General features: G+C 40.8%; 1 long non-coding RNA gene across 1 annotated transcript; it reads right to left on the bottom strand.

Moving 5' to 3' along the window:
* Window positions 1–423: 423 nt before the first annotated feature.
* Window positions 424–13,565, bottom strand: LOC140738963 (uncharacterized). The gene is made up of 3 exons (XR_012101493.1): window positions 13,342–13,565; window positions 8,760–8,872; window positions 424–703 (listed from the first exon to the last, which is right to left on the bottom strand). It is a non-coding gene; the product is annotated as an uncharacterized lncRNA (long non-coding RNA).
* Window positions 13,566–20,381: the final 6,816 nt, after the last annotated feature.

Here is a 20,381-nt window from a genome sequence, read left to right as displayed (position 1 = left end):
ATTCTAAAATACTTTCATGGTTTACCGTTGATCTTATTCAAAATCTTAGTTCGCACAATCAAATATCGATTTCAACCAAAAAGATGTTGCACTTTAGGAAACAGAATTAGAATTGTGTATTAAATCTAGAACTTCCTAATATTTTGAAGTAATTTGTATTTTTATGTAAGCTTCATATTGATTTAGTCTATATTTGTGATGTATTGATATATATATGCAAAAACAATGAATAACATAAACTGATCATTTAGTTTTTGTCTATGTCTTGATGGATAATACAAATGAGCACTTATTGATGAAAAATATGCATCCAGTTTTCCTTAAGACTTTTTAGTTCATAATACCTCATAAATACAACAACATTCTGATTCTGATTGAACTGTTTTAATAGGTGATAGTACTTCACAGAATTTTGGGTAAACATATTGTTAGTCTAAATATTTTAACTTTAATCTCCAGTTCTAGAAGTCCCATAATAACCAAATTTGGGAGGGTAGCAGCATTGAAAGTAAATATTTTGGTACTGATCATCTATACCAAATGTCCTTCGTTGCTTCTCAATTGCATTGTGGTACATTTATACGGCTTCCAAAAAGTTTCTGACAAGAATACAAAACAGAAATTGCTAGAAAAACTCATTTGGTTAGGCAGCATCAAAAGAAAGATGAATAGTCAACATTTCAGGTTCGTCACTCTGTTAGAACTGGGGAGGAAAGAAATACAAATTAGTTTTCAGTGGGAATGAGAGTTAAGGAGGAGTGTGTAGAACAAAATGAATGCATGTGACAGGATGAGTCAAAATGCCTTAAAATTGGCAGATTCCAGCACTTTCAGCTGCTTGGTCTCCGTAATTTGTTGTTAAAGTAAGGTTGTGCAACTTCTAGGAGCAAGATAAGGCCAGACTTACAAGAATAGATAAGGAATGTGGCAGATAGGATCATCTGTTGTGAAATATGTGACTAGCGCAGTTCCAGCCTGCAGGAGATGCCTAGCAAGCCAATCTATACAAAGAGGGGGAAAATAAAAGAATGGCAGGCAAAAACGGGCAGGAAGAAAGAGCAGATTTTATAAAGTGGGAGAATCAGATATCAAGGTCAGAAGACAGCAATATGCCTAGACAAAAGGTTGTCTGAGCGTATATTGGATCTTGTAATGGTGCAAGGAGCCACAAGCAAAGAGATCCGAATGGGAATGGGATGGTGAATTAAAGTGACAAGCAACTGAAAGTTCAGGATGGCTCCTGTGGCCTCTGCAGTGCAATCAACCAACTTGCATTAGTTTTCTCTAGCAGAGTGGTGGTCACTTTAGTTGATCACATTGTGGGCTGCCTATGCTTCTTCTACTGTGCCACATGAAGAACACTCCTTGCACTAAAAGTATAGGTTGATTTGCAAATCTTTCCCTTAAATTAACCTTTGCTCAATGTACCTATTTATGGATACTTAAGATCACACGTTAATTGGGCAATAGGAAGGATTCAACTTTTGAACTTGTTTATGAGGGTAATTGAAAATAAAACAAGGTCTTGAGTATTTGAGAGTCTTTCTATCATTCTTTCCTTCAAAAATGAATTTAAAAATGAATTTAAAACATCTTGCACAGAATCATGCCACATCTTTCTTCATTTTATTAACACTTTCAACAGAATAAAAGAAAATTCTCCATGAAGATAAACATTCTAGATATTTTGGACAGTTTTCCAAATCTGCCAGGTTCTTTGTCAATGTAGCCAGTTACCTTCATTTTTAGTAGCTGTAAACATATCAGCTGAAGACCTTCAAGCAAGATTGATTGGATTGTCTTGTGGAAGTGATGGAGGCTGACCCTTTTTAATTGCCATTTGGATCATTTCTCAGAAAATATTCTAGATGCTATTTGTGAATTAAACAGTGCTTCTCATCACAGGGTGTTTTCACAGAGCAATCTGCGTAATTACAATGCAATGTGTAATATTCTCAGTTTTATCAATATTATCAAGATCATTGGTGTAAATTTTCTACAAGCTCCAAACATTAAGAGCAACAAGAACATTAAATTAAATTGTTACAATCCCAGCAAGCATGTCCTGTTTTTGGAATATATTGACATTGAACTCATTGCCTCCCTCAGTCCAAAGATGTACAAGGTTGGCCATTGCAAATTGTCCCATAATTATGTTAGAATTAAATCAGGCTTGGCGGGGTTGCTGGGATGGCATGGCACGAAGGGCCAGAAGGGCCTACTCCGTGCTGTATCTATAAATAAATAAATAAAATTGTAGTTATAGAAAGAAATGTGGCAAGTAAATTATGGTGGCTATCACCATTGATTCAGTAAAAATTCCAAATCATTTACAGTTGTGCAAAACTGCCAATGTTCGGCTGAGGATGCTTCAAAGGGCTCCTTAAAGGAGAAGTTTAGAGAAGGAAGAGGTCTACATAACCGAAGGCATGCCTGCCAATAATGGGTTGTGTTTCACTTCATAAAAACTTGAAAGTACTTATTTTGTTGCCATCTCACCTGACAAAAGTTCTTCTGTCAATACTCCTTTGGCTTAGAACTGGAAATCCTGCATGCAAACTAGTGCCTTTATGAATCACAATCTGGATCAGTTTCAACAAGTGTTAGCATTTAGGCAGCACTTAACCAGGCACTTCATGGTTATAAAATCATAAAACCAGACTGACCGAGATTATCTTATCAGAAATGAGATGGAGGCTCACATGGCTTCTGACTGGAAGGCCAAATTCAAACATTCAGAACAAATAACAGTAACAGAAAGATTTAAATAGGAAAACTTAAGAACAGCAAATTTCTTTCTGATTCTATTTCAGAATCAGAATCAGATTTATTATCACTGATATTACGTGAAATTCGCCCAGCATTTTGTGTGTGTTGCTCACAACCCATGGACTCACTTTCGAGGACTCTTCATCTCCTGTTCTCAATGTTTTGTTTATTTATTTATTATTGTTGTTAATATTATTACTTTTGTATTTGCTGAGTTTATTTTCTTTTTCATATTGCTTGTTTGTCCATCCTGTTGGGTGCATGTTTCATTGATTCTATTGTGTTTCTTGGGTTTACTGCGTACGCCTGCAAGAAAATGAATCTCAAGGTTGTATATGATGACAAATATAGACCATAAAACATAGGAGCAGAATTAGGCTATTCAGCCCATCTATTACTCCATCATGACTGATCCCAGATCCCATTCAACCCCATACACCTACCTTCTCGTTATATCTTTTGATGCCCCAACCAATCAGGAAATGAGCAACTTCCACCTTAAATATATGCACAGACTTGGCCTCCACCGCAGTTTGTGGCAGAGCATTCCACAGATTTACTACTCGCTGGCTAAAAAAAAATTCCTACTTACTCCAGTTCTAAATGGTCACCCCTCAATTTTGAGACTGTGCCCTCTCGTTCTGGATACCTCAAACATAGGAACATTCAACATTCGGTAGGTTTCACTGAGAACCACCCCTGCCCCAACCCTGCATTCTTTTTAATGCCAGTGAGTACAGGCCCAAAGCTGCCAAGCATTTGTCGTATGTTTCTGGGCCCTTCATTCCCGGAATTATGAAACTCCTCTAGACTTTCTTCAGTGACAACACATCCTTTCTGAGATAAGGGGCCTAAAACTTTTGACAATACTCTAAGTGCAGCCCGACTAGTGTCTTATAAAGGCTTAACATTATCTCCTTGCTCTTATATTCTGTTCCCCTTCAAATAAATGTCAACATTGCATTTGCCTTCTTTACCACAGACTCAACATGTAAATTAACCTTCTGGGAGTCTTGCACGAGGATTCCTAAGCCCCTCTGCTCCTCTGATGTTTGAACCTTCTCCCCATTTAGATAATAGTCTGCACTATTGTTCCTTTTACCAAAATGCACTGTCTTCCACCTGCCACCTTTTTGCCCATTCTTCCAATTTGTCTAAGTCCTGCTGCAATTGCATTGCTTCCTCAGCACTACCTATCCCTCCATCTATCTTCATATCATCCACAAACTTTGCCACAAAGCCATCAATTCCATTATCTAAGTCATTGACAAACAATGTGAAAAGCAGCGGTCCTAATACTGACCCCTGAGGAACATCACTAGTCACTGGTAGCCAATCAGAAAAGGCCCCTTTTATTCCCACTTGTTGCCTTCTGCCTCTTGGCCATTACACTGTCCATGCCAGTATCTCTCCTGTAATGCCGTAGGGTTTTATCTTGTTAATTAGCCTTATGTGTGGCACCTTAATCAAATGCCCTCTGAAAATCCAAGTAAATGACATCCACTGCTTCTCCTTTGTCCATTCTGCTTCTTACTCCTTGAAGAACTCTAACAGATTTATCAGGCAAGATTTCACTTGACAGAAACCATGCTAACATTGACTTATTTTATCATTAGTCTCCAAGTACCTCAAAACCTCATCCTGAATAATAGACACCAACCACTGAGGTTAGCCTAACTGGCCTATCATTTCCTTTCTTAAAGAGTGGAGTAACACTTGCAATCTTCCAGTCCCCCAGGACCACACCAGAATCAAGTGATTCTTACAAAATCATGACCAATGCATTATCTCTTCAGCAATCTCTCCCAGGACTTTAGGATGTAGTCCATTTGACCCAGGTGACTTTTCCACCTTAAGACCTTTGAGTTTACCTAGCACTTTTTCCTTTGTAATTGCAATAGCACTCACTCCTGCTCCCTGACACTCACGGGCCTCTAGTACACCGCTAGTGTCTTCCACAGTGAAGACAAATGCAAAGTACTCATTAAGTTCATCTGCCATTTCTTTGTCCCCCATTACTACCTCACCAGCATCATTTTCCAGTGGTCTAATATCAACTCTTACCTCCCTTTTAATATAATTGAAAAAAAGACTTAGTATTCTACTTTATATTATCGGCTAGTTTGTCCTCATACTTCATCTTTTCCCTTGTTATAGCTTTTTTAGTTGCCTTTTGTTGGATTTAAAAAATCATCCAACTTCCCATTCATTTTTTGCTACCTTATATGATCTTTCATTGGCTTTTGTGCAGTCCTTAACTTCCTTTGTCAACAACAGTTGCCTACCCCTGCCATCAGACAACAACTTCTTCTGTGGGACTTATCTATCCTGCACTTCGTGAACTATCCCCAGAAACTTCAGCCATCTATGCTCTGCTGTCATCCCTGCCAGATCATTCTCCAATCCACCTGGGCAAGCTCCTCTCTCATGCCTCTGTAACTCCCTTTATTCCACTGCGATACAGATACATGTGAGTTATGCTTCTCCCTCTCAAATTGCAGTGTAAATCCAATCACATTATAATCACTGTCACCTTAGGTTTCCTTTATGTTAAGCTCCCTAATAAGATCTGGGTTATTATACTACACCTAATCTACGATAGCCCTTCCCTGAGTAGGCTTAAGAACGAGCTTTTCTAAAAAGCCACCTCATAGGCACTCAACAAACTCCCTCTCTTGCAATCCAATACCAACCTGTTTTTCTCAATCCCCTTGCATATTGAAGTCCCCCATTACAATTGTGTCATTACCCTTATTACATGCCCTTTCCAGCTCCCTTTGCAATCTTAACCCCACATATTAGCTACTATTTGGAGGCCTATATATAATTCCTATAAAGTTTTTTCACCCTTGCAATTTCTTAACTCCACCCACAAAGTTTCATCATTCTCTGACCCTATGTCACCTCTTTCTAAAGATGTAATTCCATCTCATATTAACAGAGCGACACCACCGCTTATGCCTTTAAGTACAAGCATACTTTCAAGACAAAGTATATCCTTTGATGTTAAGCTCCCAACTATGTCCTTCTTTCAGCCACAATTCAGTGATGCCCACAACGTCATACTAACCAATCTCTAATTGTGCCACGAGTTTGTCCACTTTATTCTGAATGCTATGCAAATTTAACTACAGCACCTTCAGTCCTGCATTCTTTGCCCTTTTGAATTTTTCCTCTGCAGTACAATTTAACTCTTTGCTCCATCTGCATTTGCACCCAATCATTGGCTTGACCTTCCTCACATTCATGTTACGCTCATCATCTACTTGTGAACCTGCTGGCTCATCCTTAGCTCGAACATCCTGGTTCCCATCCCCCTGCCATATTAGTTTAAACCACTCTCAACAGCTCTAGTAAATCTGTCCACAAGAATATTGGTCCCCCTCCGATTCAAGTGCAACACGTTCCTTTTTTACAGGTCACACCTGCCCCACAAGAAGTCCCAATTATCCAGAAAACTGAATCCCTGCTACCTGCTCCAATTCTTCAGCCATGCACTTATTTGCCACCTCATTCTATTCTTACCTTCATTGTCCTGTGGCACAGGCAGTAATCCTGAGATTACTACCCTTGAGGTCCTGCTTCTCAGCTTCCTTCCTAACTCCCTATATTCTCTTTTCAGGACCTCCTCCCTTTTTCTTCCTATGTCATTGGTACCAGTATGTACCACAACTTCTGGCTGCTCACCACCCCACCCCCTACCCCCCGCCCTTTTCAGGATATTGTGGACACATTCAGAAACATCTCGGACCCTGGCACCCGGGAGGCAAGCTACCAGGTTCCAGGTATCTGATAATATGTAATCTGACCAGGCACTATGTTACACTAATAATAAATTTACTTTGAACTCTCCTCATAGCTAATACATTCTAATCCAAGAAACATCCAGGTAAACCTCTCCAAAGTTTCCATACCCATCCCATGGTGTGGCAACAATTGTGTGCACATAATACTATAAGTATGGCTTAAGTAAAGTTTTATACACTGTGATTTGACTCCCTGACTTCCTTACCCAAAGGCCTGATCAATGAAGGCAAGTATGCTGTATGACTTTGCCACTTGTACACCAGTTTTGCCATTTTCAAGGAACTATGGACCTCCACCTGAAGATTTTCTGCACATTATTGCTCCCAAAGATCCTACTATTTACTGTATAGCTTCCTCTTGCACCTGCCATGATGAACGCTGCGTTAGAAATGCACGAGAGAATTGAGACCATCCAGTCAAAGCAGCCTGCCTGATCACAGCTTTCTTCACTGTTATCCTTGTGTTCAATGCACAGAATGTACTTTGGTAACTTACTGAAATACCTTGGTGGGATATGTAGTAAGACAATAGGTTCAAGTTCAATTCCAAGTTGCTTACCATCCTGATCTGGAAATACATTGCCTTTTCTTTGTTTTCCCAACGGCAACAGTGATACACTTTACTGCACAAACTAAACCAGTTCAAAAATTTCAGCCATTATCTTTGCTCCTACCTCATCTAGGACATATATGGTTAGATAATAAATGCTGGTGTTGTCATCAAACAACAGAAAATGAAATACAACCAATTAATATACAGCAGTTCCAGCCAGGAAATTGCCTAACCCTGACTTACAAGATTGTGGATACAATTCTCAATCGAGAGAATGTGTCATGAGCCCTGCAGGCCTCTGTGGCTTGCTGTAGAGCTTTGGGCTGCTCTGTTCCTAGAGCACTTGTATTTAATAAATTGTTAGTGCCGTGAAGCCCAGGTGCTTTCTGTTTGGTTTTGTCAGGTTGATTGTGATCAGCACGTGTTTCCCCCATTCTATGATTATCTAAAGGGGACTCTCATTGTGCTCTAAAGCACAGATCTCCGGTGTTTGTAGAGAATGATTTGTCTAAAGGGAGTCTTACCTGGTTGGCTTCCTATGACTAGAGGTGCTCCACGGGGGTCTGTGTTGGCACCGATTCTATTTATGCTATATGTCAATGATTTGGATGATGCAATTGATGGCTTTATTGCAAAGTTTGCAGATGATACGAAGATAGGCGGAGGGGCAGGTGGTGATGCGGAAGTAGAGAGGTGACAGAAGCACTTAGACAGAGTAGGAGAATGGGCCCAGAATTGGCAGATGGAATACAGTGATGGGAAGTGTATGGTCATGCACTTTGGTAGAAGAAATGAAAAGTTTGGCTGTTTTCTAAATGGAGAAAAAATACAAAATCCTGAACTGCAAAGGGACTTGGAAGTCCTTGTGCATGATTCCCTACAGGTTAATTTGCAGGTTGAGTCTGTGGTGAGAAAGGCAAATGCAATATTAGCACACGTTTCAAGAGGACGAGAATATAAAAGCAAGGATGAGTCTTTATAAAGCATTGGTGAGGCCACATGGAGTATTGTGAACAGTTTTGGGCCTCTTATCTTAGAAGGGATGTGCTGAAACAGAGGGTCCAAAGGGGGTTCTTAAAAATGATTCCAGGATTGAATGGCTTATCATATGAAGAGTATTTGATGGCTCTGGGTCTGTATTCACTAGAATTCAGAAGGATGAGGGATGACCTAATTGAAACCAATCAAATTATTTTGACCAAATGGTGAAAGGTCTTGATAGAGTGGATGTGGACAGGATGTTTCCTATGGTGGGAGAGTCTAAGACCAGAAGACACAGCTTCAGAATAGAGCGGTGTCCTTTTAGAACAGAGATGAGAGGAATTTCTTCAGCCAGAGAGTGGTGAATCTGTGGAATTCATTGCCACAAGCAGCTGTGGAGGTCAAGTCTTTATATATAGTTAAGACAGATGTTGATAGATCCTTGATTTGTCAGGGTATGAAAGGATTCGGGGAGAAGGTAGGAGATTAGGGTTGAGAGGAAAATTGGATCAGCCATGATGAAATGGCGGAGCAGGCTCAATGGGCCAAGTGGCCTAATTTTACTCCTTTATCTTGTGGTCTTATGGTCTTGCAGTGTCACCTGGCCATGCCTCAGATACTTCTGTTGGTATTCCTACTGTATGTCTAACCTCATTTCCTTCTCTTCAAGGAGTGTCTCCCGTCCTCTCCTCCTGGGTTGAGCTGGCGTCAGTGACTACCATGACTGAGAGAATTTGCCGTTCCTCCACTCTTGCGTCCAGTCCTGTGAGCACAAAGCATCACCTGACAGTGTTGTGTGTATTTCTGGAAAATATCTACAATGCAATAAGTTTTGTACTTCCTTTCAACTGATGAACCAGGAGGATTGTTATGTCCTTTGATGGCATACTAACTTGCAGTGCACGGTGGGGAAATGAATAACCTGGGGTAAGTGATATTGCAGCATTCTGGCCAAAGATATTTTGTGCAATATAAGGCAGCAGTTTCTGGACCCACAGCCACTATGATCTAGAAGGATGAGAACAGCAGGTACCTGGGAACACCACCACTTGGAAATCCCCTTCCAAGTCACTCACCATCCTGACTTGGAAACATACCGCTGTTCCTTCATTGTCACTGGGTCAAGATCATGGAATTCTCTCCCTAACAGCGCCGTGGATGTGTACCTACACCTCAGGGACTGCAGGGGTGCAAGAAGGCAGCTTGTCACCACCTTCTCAACAGCAACCAGGGATGGGCAATAAATGCTGGCCTAGCTGGCAATGCCCACATCATATAAGTGAGTAAATAAAAAAGAGACGATGCTAAATGGCTGATGTGCTCAAAGCTGATCTTTTCACCAGCTCTATCATCATAAAAGAAGTTGAAGAAAATATGCGGATAGGTTATAAGCACATGTCAGCGGCTGCATTGGAGGAGGTGGAAAATAAGGACGTGTCCAGGTTGGAAGCAGTGAGAGGGTGGGGGATGGATTGGGCAGTTGTGTGAGGGTTGCAAAGGGTAACAAGGGGACGGCTGGCTAAGATTATCACTCAGGCTGAGGTGAGGGTGGCCATAACCAAGGGTCAAACGTCCAATTTGATGTCAGAGAAATGCATACAGTATAAATCCTGAAATGCTTTTTCTCCACAAACATCCACGGAAACAGAGAAGTGTCCCAAGGAATGAATGACAATTAAACGTAAGAAACCCAAAGTCCCCCCAGCTCCCCTCCCTCCTGCGCGTAAGCAGCAGCAAACAACAATCACCCCCCCCCCCCTCCACCGGCAAATAAAAACAAGCATCGGTACCACCACCAAGCGCTCAAGCGTGAGCAAAGCAACAGCAAAGACACAGACTTGTAGTTACCCCAAAGACTTCGTGTTACACCCGGCATTCGACATACCGCAGGTTCTCTCTCTCCCTATTAAGGGGGAGAAAGGTGTCTCCATTTTCCCAGAGAGTGGGGAGACATAACTAACAACTTGCTGGTTTATGATGTTAAAAAGTCTGTAACATCACTTTTTTGAGCTCTGTGCCTGAAGATCGCAAAGATCCCGGGTCTTCGGGCCCACAGCAGGTATCCTGACTCCCCTGACGACACACAGGTCTCCTGTCGTGACACCCACCCTCGATCTGCCCGTCTCCAGAGCCTTGAGATCTTAGGCTTCCAAATTCAAGCCAGACTCTCAGGCCAAACCCTTGGCGTGCCAAACAATGGCTAGTCCTGAAACCCCGAGAATGGGTCCCATTCCCGCAAAGAACCAGGAAGAGGTCTTGCTATCTATTCAAGTTGCCCCCCCCTCCCCCCTTGACTTGCTCTGAAACAGGCCTCACACACGTTGATACACCTCACAGCTGTATGAGAAACCTTTGTCAGGCAAGGACCATACACACGCAAAGAAAAATCACTGAAAGAAGTGCAAGACATGTATCACTAATGAAAAAGTCAGGCCATAAGTGTACATTAGCTCTTCAGACATGAAAAGATGGAAGAAAAAGAAGAGATCTTATGGAGCGTGCTGCAGGTTCTAGAGAGCATGTTGTGGATGTTTAATGAAAATTTTTTTAAATCGGGTTTTGCCTACAAATGTTGAACAGTATCTAAAATTTCCAGGAGTTTTAATGTGGGGAACAGCGTCTATATGAAGGAACATTTTGAGCAAAATCTGGAAAATCTCCCCTGTGCTTTCCCATTCAGGGAAACAATATCCCAGATTATCAGGATAGTATAGTAATTGTATAAATAAATACCTGCACACAAGAGCAACTTTATTTCAAATGTTTTAATTGCTGAAAAATGATTTTGAATCCTCTGAAATCATGAGAAGAACTCTTCAAATGCAAGAAAGTAGCTGTACTTCTCTGACACTGATAGTAAATGATGTTTAACCGGTTTTTGATGTTCAGGTTTATTATGTGAAATGATAAAATATTGCCATCAGAAAGAAGAGGAGGGGAAATTCATGTCAGGACTGAAGATAAGATTGCAGTAAGAAATTTTCTTCTCTTAACCACCCACTGCTGTTGTAACAACTTGCACCGCAATAAAGTTTCACGTGTAGTGACCTTTCTGTTGATGCTCCTGCAGATGAGGACTGGATGTCATTCAGCTTCTCCGATTGGAACTAGCCTGTGGAAATGGCTGCCCTTTTCTGAAGATGGAGGGGTTTCCATGGCTATTCATGCCTCTCTGCTGTTCATGCAGCAAATACAAACATCAACAACATCCAGACGGCTCCTCGCATATCCTCAAGGTCTACTTTCCGTGTGAGTGAATGGAAGATTGATTTTAATGTAGCAAAGTTTATATTGAAATTCAATGATGATTTATTTCATATTGATACTAAATGTTGATGTAAATATAATATGTTTGAAAATTTAGGATCCAGTATTTCTCCCCTTCACTCTGAGTGAAGTATGTCTGAGTAAAATGTGTTGAAATTCTAGGGAAAATTCTTGCTGTTATTTCTTCCAGATTTGGTGCTGCTAGAACAGTTTCCATTCTGCTGTTCGTACAATAAAAGAGAGGTTGGTGAGCTTAAAAAAAAATAACGAAGAGGTATCCTAATTGCAGGAGAAGTACTAACCATTTCTCAGTTAAATCACTCAATGTCACAAAGACCAAGGAACTGATTATTGACTTCAAGAGGAAGAAACCAGAGGCCCATGAGCCAGTCCCCCTCAGAGGATCAGAGATGAAGAGGGTCAGTAACTTTAAATTCCTCAGTGTTATCATTTCAGAGGATCTGTCCTGGGTCCAGCATGCAAGTGTCATTATGAAGAATGCAGAGCAGCGTCTCTGCTTTCTTGGAAGTTTGCAAAGATTTGGCATGCCATCTAAAACTCTGACAAACTTCTATAGATGTGTGATGGACGGTATGTTGACTGGTTGCATCATAGCCTGCTACAGAAACCACCAATGCTCTTGTAAGGAAAAGCCAATTAAAAAGTAATGGATATTGCCCAGTCCATAACAAGTAAAGCCCTCCCCAGTATTGAGCTCAACTATATGGAGCACTGTCGCAGGAAAGCAGGATCCATCATCAAGGAACCCCACCACACAAGCATGCTCTCTTCTCGCTGCTGCCATCAGGAAGAAGGTACAGGTACCTCAGGACCTACATCATCAGGTTCAGTAATAGCTATTACTCCTCAACCATCAGGCTCCTCAGCCAGAGGGCATAACTTCATTCAACTTCCCTCACCCTTGCACCGAACTCTTCTCACAACCTGTGGACTCAGCTTCAAAGACTGATCTCATGTATCTCATGTTCTCGATATTTATTGCCTATTTAGTATTATTATTTCCTTTCTTCTCTTTATTTTTGTATTTGCAGTTTGTTGGTTTTTTCCCACATTGGTTGTTGTCCGTTCTTTTGGGTGTGGCCTATCGTTAATCCTATTGTGATTTTTGTATTTAGTGTGATTACCTGTAAGAAAATGATTGTCAGGGTGTTATATATGGTGACATATGCAGTATTGACTGTGATAATAAATTAGCTTTGAACTTTGAAGCAGCTTAAGTACCGATGACATGTCACAGTGGCCATGGTTCAAAGACTTTTAATTGGTTTATTATTCTCACTTACACTAAAGATTTGTTTTGTATTCTACGTGCAGAGGCCGGCAAAAAAGGAACTTGTATATTTTAGCTTTTGACAAGAAAAAAACCCAAAACACAATATAGACAAATGGCCAGACATGCTTTGCAGAGGTGAAGGGACACAATGAGCTCTGAGGTGACAAAAGAAATATTCAGATCTTGGTTGGTTGGGTGCATTTTAAGGAAGTTCCTGGTAGAGGTTCGGGAGATGGAAGGATGTGGGAAGGGGTTTCTAGAGATGAACTCTCTGAATATAAGAGTCTGGGAACTAAAAGTACATAGAAAGTCGGTGATTTAGTTTCGGAGGGGTTACATTACTGTTCCAGACTACAAAGGGAGGGAGGGAGATACGAATCTGAAATTTTAAAATTGAAGGTAATAGTTGATTGAGTAGAGATAATTATCAGTGTTCTCAACTGAACCAACAACCCCAGTATTCAGACCCTGGGTTCAGTCCAGTTGTCTGGCCACATCATTTGCATGTAGAACTGATGGCTGAAAATACAGATTGCATTCTAAACTTTGTCACGGAAAGAAATTACATGAGGGATGGGTTAAGGATATAGTACTTAAGGTTTGCTTCAACTTCAAAAGCTCCCCATTACAACTCAAAACGAAGAGGGAATATTCAAGAAGTGATTTATTACCTCAAGTCCAGACATGCAGTGTTAATGGTGGTAGGCATGCACCAACCCACAAGCTATCCGCATCTTCCCCCTCCAAGCAACTCCATGAGGCAGAATATCAACGGAAAACTCATAAAATCGACAACTAGTGTAAAAGCAAGACATTCACTTTCTTGCTGTACTGCCTAAAAAGAAATTGTTTCAGAAATGTGATCAAAGTACAAAGTTCAAAGTAGATTTTATTATCAGAGTACATATATGTCACCACATACAGTCCTGAGATTCATTAACCAATTGAGAAGCACATATTTAAACTGAGACTCTTAATACTTTCCTTGCAGTGCATTATCTCCCCATCTCTCTTTCATGCAATGTTATTTGAATAACTGATATTTTGTCTTTTGATGTCTAATAGTATTACTCTGCTACTTGCCAACATTGCTCTTTGGTGGGTCTTTTACCTCCGCACAAGTCCAATGAGCCATTTTTACAGCTTTACCTTAAAACTTCACAAATCCACTGCCAGGTTAACACAGCTTTTAGGAATTTGCACTGATTAACCAGTTTGTTAAACTGCAGAAACATTAAAGGATACTGATTACAAATGTTTAGTTTTACTGGCTGCTGTAATAGATTTCCTGTTCTCAGTATCTGTGTTTTCTGGAGCTGACTACTTCAGTGATTAGAATGCCAAATTTGTTAATTATTTAGCAAGGAAGGAATTTGCTCTGTTTTTTTTTGCTGAAACAGGGAATGTCAGGCAGATGGTATCAAGACTATTTACACTTTTCTCTGTTAACACGTGTCAGAGTTAAATGCGTCAACAAATGTTGACTTTTTCAGATTGTGTACAAAACCTTATACAATGAGATATCAGGAATGGCTAACAGACTGAAGAAAAATGTGTTTGCTACCATGCATGGAATGCACAGATTTATTCACAGCTGACACAAATGAAATAGAAGTTCCATTTACAAAAAATGATCACACAAGTATTTTGCTAGTTTCTCAAGACTTATTAGAATAGTCTTGGCTTTAAAGCCATATCAGTGGTCTAACTTTTAACTTAATATTGGAACATAAACCTGGTACCAAGAATCAAGCACATTACAGAAAATACCTTCCTGTCCTTTAAATTGTAATACATGTTCAAGCTTTATCTTAAGGCAAAATATCCTCTCAAAATCAGGTGTTTTTAAAAAATATTCTTTCCATAGATAAACATCTATTAAGTAATTATTGCCCAATTGTCCAGCTTTTCATGAGCTGAGCTTTTCCACTCTCATAGACCCATAAGGTCAGTTTTTAAAATCAAAACAGGATTTGTCAGCAGAGCAGGAGATCTCAAAAATTGTTAGAGACACTTGTAGACTTTGTGCACCAGTTTTAAAAAGTGAGCAGAGCTTGTGGGGACTTGTCTGAGAAGTGGGAGATAGCTTGGGTTATCAGTAAGTTAGCAACGGTCAATAAAAAGAAGTGAGGTGTCAGTGGAGAGGCCGTTGTTGGAGTGGGCAAGGGTTAGAGTAGTTGGGCATTGTTAGGGTTTTGGTTCAACATGCTTCAGCGAGAACAAGCTGAAACTCTAAGTAAGTTTCTAGTAAGCTTTTTTTCCTCTCTCTCTGTCTTTTAGTGCATTGAGAATTATTCAGGGTTAGTGATAGGTCCTTCATATGAGATGCAGGAACTCTGTGGCACCTCCAGTATCCCTGATGCTGCAGTGCATCAAGCTGGAGATCCTTAGAGTGCATGATAAGGAAATGAACCTGCAGCTGGATGATCTTCGTTTCATACACAAGAGTGTGGAGGTGAAAGATAGGAGCTACTGGAGTTGGTTACCCCTAAGCTGCAGAAAGCAGGTAGCTGGGCAACTGCTAGGAAAGTGAAATGGAACAGGCAGAGAGTGCAGAGTACCACTATGGTCATTCCCCTCAATAACAAGTATACTGCTTTGGTTACTGTTGGGTGGGGCGGGGGGTGGGGGGAGGTAAACGACCTAACAGGGGGAAGCGACAGCGACTGGGTTTGGCACTTAGTCTGGGTCTGTGCCTCTGAAGGGAAGTGGGAGTGGGAGAGACGTGCAGTGGTGATGGGTTATTTCATAGTTAGGAGAGCAGAGAGGAGATTCTGTGGACATGGAAGAGACACCTGCTTTGTATATTGCCTTCCAGTGTCAGGGTCAGGATGTCTCTGATCTGGTCCACAGCATTCTAAAGGGGGAGGGGTGAACAGACAGAGGTCTTGATACATATTGGTACCAACAATATAGGTAGGAAAATTGTGGAGGCCCCGAAGAGAGGTTATAGGGAGTTAGGTAGAAAGTTGATTAAGGGTAGTAATTTCTGATCGCTGCCTGTGCCTTGTGCCAGTGGGGGTAAGAATAGGATAAATTGGCAGATGAATGCCTAGCTGAGGAATTGGTGCAGGGGCAGGGTTTCATATTTCTGGATTACTGAGATCTCTTCCAGGGAAGGGATGGCCTGTACAGAAAGGATGGATTTCACCTGAACTCAAGGGAAACCAATATACTTGCAGGCAGGTTTGCTAGATCTGTTGGGAAAGGTTCAAACTAATTTGGCCTGGGGATGGGAACCAGAGTGATGGGGATGAAGATGAGACTGTTGATATACAAGTAGATGCAGTGTGCAGTGAGGCTATGAGGAAGGACAAGCAGACGACAGGGCAAAACTGCAGTCAGTGGGAAGGGTAACATGGGGGCAAAATCAAAAAGAGCGATGAATACAGGATAGAAGGTGATATTTGAATGCATGCAGTATACGGAATAAGGTAGATGATCTTTTAGCACAGCTGGAGACTGGCAGGTATGATTTTGTGGGCATCACAGGGTAGTGGCTGAATTAAGATCATAGTTGGGAGCTTAACATCCAAGGACACACGTTGTATGGAATGGACAGTAAGACAGGCGAAGGAGGAGAGGTGGCTCTGTTGGTAAAAATTGAAATCAAATCCTTAGAAAGAGGTGATGTGTGATCAGAAGATGTAGAATTCTCGTGGATCGACATTAGATACTGCAAAGATAAACAAACCCTAATGGGAGTTATTGACAGGCTCCTGAACAGTAACCAGGATGTGGGATATAAATTGCAATGGGAGGTAGAAAAGCCATGTAATAAGAGCAATGTTATGAAAGTCATGGGGGAATGCAATACGCAGGTAGATTGGAAAAATCAGGTTGGAGCTGGATCCCAAGAAATGGAATTTGTAGAATACCCATAAGAAGTTTTTTAGAGAGGCTTGCAGTAGAGCCCACTGGGAAAAAAAGGCAATTCTAGATTGGGCATTGTGTAATGAAACAGATTTGATTAGAGAGCTTAAGGTAAAGGAACCCTGAGGTGTCAGTGATTATAATATGATAGAATGGACCCTGCATTTTGAGAGGGAGAAGCTGAAGGCAGATGTATCAGTGTTACTATGGAGTAAAGGAAATTACAGAGGCATGAGAGAGGAGCTGTCCAAAGTTAATTGGAAGGGGGCACCCGCAAGGATGTTGTCAGAACAGCAATGGCTGGAGTTTCTGGGCACAACTTGGAAGACGCAGGATAGATACATCCCAAAGAACAAGGAGTATTCTAAAGGGAGGATAACACAAATGAGGCGGGCAAGGGAAGACAAAGACAGCATAAAAGCAAATCAGAGTGCAAATAAGGTAGCAAAAATTAGTCAGAAGTTAGAGGATTAGGAAGCTTTTAAAATCAAACAGAAAACTAACAAAAGCTATAAGGTGAGAAGGTAAGCTAGCTAATATAAAAGAGGACACCAAATTTTTTTCAGACATATAAAGAATAAAAAAGAGGCAAAAGTGGATATCGGACTGCTGGAAAATGATGTTGGAGGGCTAATCAGAGGGGAGAAAGAATGGTAGACAAACTTAATTAGTATTTTATAGAACATAGAACAGTACAGCACAGGAAAAAGCCCTTTGGCCCACAATGTTGTAAAGAAACAATGAAATTAGTAATCGAATAACTCCCTAAACTAATCGCTTCTCCTTACACAATGCCCATATCCTTCTATTTTCCTCACTTTCATACGCCTATCTAACCATCTCTTAAAAGTCTCTAATGTTTCTGCTTTTACCACCGCCCTAGTAGCAGATTTTTATGAAGCATCACTTATGGTGTAAAAAATTGTCCACTCACATCTCCTTTGAAATTACCCCTTCTCACCTTAAATGCATGCCTTCTGGTATTAGACATTCCAACCCTTGAAAACAATGTTGTCTGTCTATTCTACCTGTGCCTCTCATAATCTCATAAAATTCTATCAGATCTCCCCTCAGTCTCTGCTGCTCCAGAGAAAACAACCCAGGTTTGTCCAACCTCTCAATATAGCACATATCCTCCAACCCATTCTGGTAAACCTCTTCACAACCTCTCCAAAGCCTCAGCATTCTTCCTATAAGGGAGAACCAGAACTGTACACAATAGCCCAGATGTGGCCTAACTAAAGTCTTATAAAGCTGCAAAATAACTTCCTGGCCTTTGAACTCAGTGTCTCAAGTAATAAAGGCAAGCATGTCATATGCCTTCTTGAACCAACCTATCAACCTGTGTAGCCACTTTCAGGGATCTATGAACTTGGACCCCATGATCCTTCTGCTCATCAACACTGTTAAGGATCTTGTCCTTAACAATGTACTGTCTCTTTGCATTTGATCTACTGTACCACACTGCAACACTTCACATGTGACTAAGTTAAACTCTATATGGCATTTCTCTGCCCATATCTGTAACTGATCTATGACCTGTTGTATTTTTGCCAGTCTTCTATGCCATCCACAATACAACCAATCTTTGTATCATCTACCAACTTACAAACCCACCCATCAACATTTTCATCCAGATCATTTGCATCACAAGCAGCAGAGATCCCTGTACAGAGCCCTGCAAAACACTACGAATCACAGACCTCCAGCTAGAATAAGTTTCTTTGACCACTACACTCTATCTTCAATGGGTAGGCCAGCTCTGAAACAAAACGGCCAAGTCACCATCATTCCCATGCATATTAATCTTCTCGATGAGCCTCCTATAAGAGACCTTGTCAAATGCCTTACTAAAATCAATGTAGACAACATCCACAGTTTTACCTTCATCAATCACCCTCGTTACCTCGTCAAAAAACTCAACCAAGTTATTAAGACATGAACTTGTCCTGCACAAGGCTCCCTAATAAGGCTTATGAATCCTATCCCGAAGAATTCTCTCCAGTAACTTCCCTACCACTGACAGGAGCCTCACTGGTTTGTAGTTTCCGGGAGTATCACTTTTTTTCTTCTTGAATAATGGAACATTAGCTACTTACCAGTTTTCAAGAACTTTGCTTTTCGTGTCAGTCTTCACTGAGGAAGATACTAGAAATATACTGTACAATACCAGAAATTAGAGACTATCAGGGTCTGTCCATTTCTGGTACTGTATGGCGAGTGTAGTTGTTACTACCACGGAGAATGTGCTTGAGAATTCAAAAGGTCTGAAGGTAATTAAGAAACCTGGATCTGATGGATGACATCCCTTATCAGACATTGGAGCAGAACAGAGAACAGGTCTCATTTTTCAACATTAACTAAGCTAGTTTTAAGACCATAAGACATAGGAGCAGAATTCGGCCATTCTATGCCTCTAACCAAATAGTTTTCATGAGCCTCTGCCATAAAAAAGTATCTACTAGTGTATTTGAAGTGCTCACACCAGTTCAGCTCTGAGAGCTATAGTTACAAGGTATGCCAATGATTTTTTTCTTTTATTATAACTTCAAGGATCAGTAAATGTAGCTTAGCAGAAATAAAATCTTTGAATTACGATTAAGAATGATCTAATTCCAATTTTCTGCCTTCTGTGTTTCATCAAAATCAAACCTAATTCTTTCTGTAAGACATATTATGATGTTAACTTCCCATAGCGAGCATATTGGAGGATGAATTTGTAAGAAAAGGTTTGTTCCCTCCAAGTGTGTACCTCAACAGTCACTTAACGTTGTCAGATTGCAGTATATCGCCATTGTTCCCTACATTTTGGCAGGCACTCTCTCTTCCAAGTATCCAGCACATTGACACCCACCCTTCTATTTTGGCAGACCGCCACTTCATTTATCTAGCAGATTAGTACCCTGTCCACCAGTTATGCTGTCCACTTTGATCATGGATTGCTGCCCACATCAATCCTAGTATGCCATTGTATTGATTGCCATTTTGACATTGATATGGGTTCTCACTGTGAAATCATGCACTTTGACAAATCCACAGAAGTAACATTGATCCTCTTTGCTCAATGTAAAAATTGATATTGGGTTACTTTTTTGGCAAATGACTCACTTGCTACGTTGTTGAATAGATGCCTCATTGTTCAAGAAAATACCACAAGTTCTTTTCAAAATTATCATAACTATAATACTATACAACTTCCACAACTAACATCAGAGCTGCACCTTTACTTGATATTGCCTAGAGTGGCACAGAAGGTGACAGACTCCCTGTTGATGGTCAGTGAGTGAAAATATATTCCAGTCATTGTGCGTGACTCAGATAATAAGACTCAGGAGATATCTGGATGTGCTATCTGTTTGAGGTTCAAGTCCACCTGCATTTCTTTCTTTTGCAGGAAATCCCTTTCCTTTCCAAAAACTTAGGGTGACTATTGGAGCTGTGTGCATATGTGAAGGCAGCTGCCTGCAACAGGAATGCTGCGGTTGGAAGTGTGCCCTGAAGAAGTAAAAAAATCTGAAGAGAGACAGCGACGGACTGCAGGAAAAATAAATCAGTGCGGTAGTGATGGTGCATAACATCCAGACAGGAGTCAAGGTGCTAGTCTCAAATACATGACAAGCTCAATATATGTGGTGGAGTTCTGCAACGGACAACTGGGAGGCCATCTGGCAGCTGCTGAGTTATTGTACACTCCACACAATATGGAGGATGGTTTGGGAATCCTTGTGCTAATGAAAAGAAAATATTCCCATTTTCACATGTGAAAACAGACTCAAAAGTCATTCGGAAATTCAACAGCTTGTCTGCCTGAGTTTCTGCTAATCCATGGGTTCTCCAT

This window comes from Hemitrygon akajei, chromosome 14, assembly GCF_048418815.1.
Source record: "Hemitrygon akajei chromosome 14, sHemAka1.3, whole genome shotgun sequence".
In the NCBI taxonomy this organism is placed as follows: domain Eukaryota; kingdom Metazoa; phylum Chordata; class Chondrichthyes; order Myliobatiformes; family Dasyatidae; genus Hemitrygon; species Hemitrygon akajei.
Note: the sequence above shows the minus strand (reverse complement) of the source record. Positions and strands in the feature narration are given on the sequence as shown.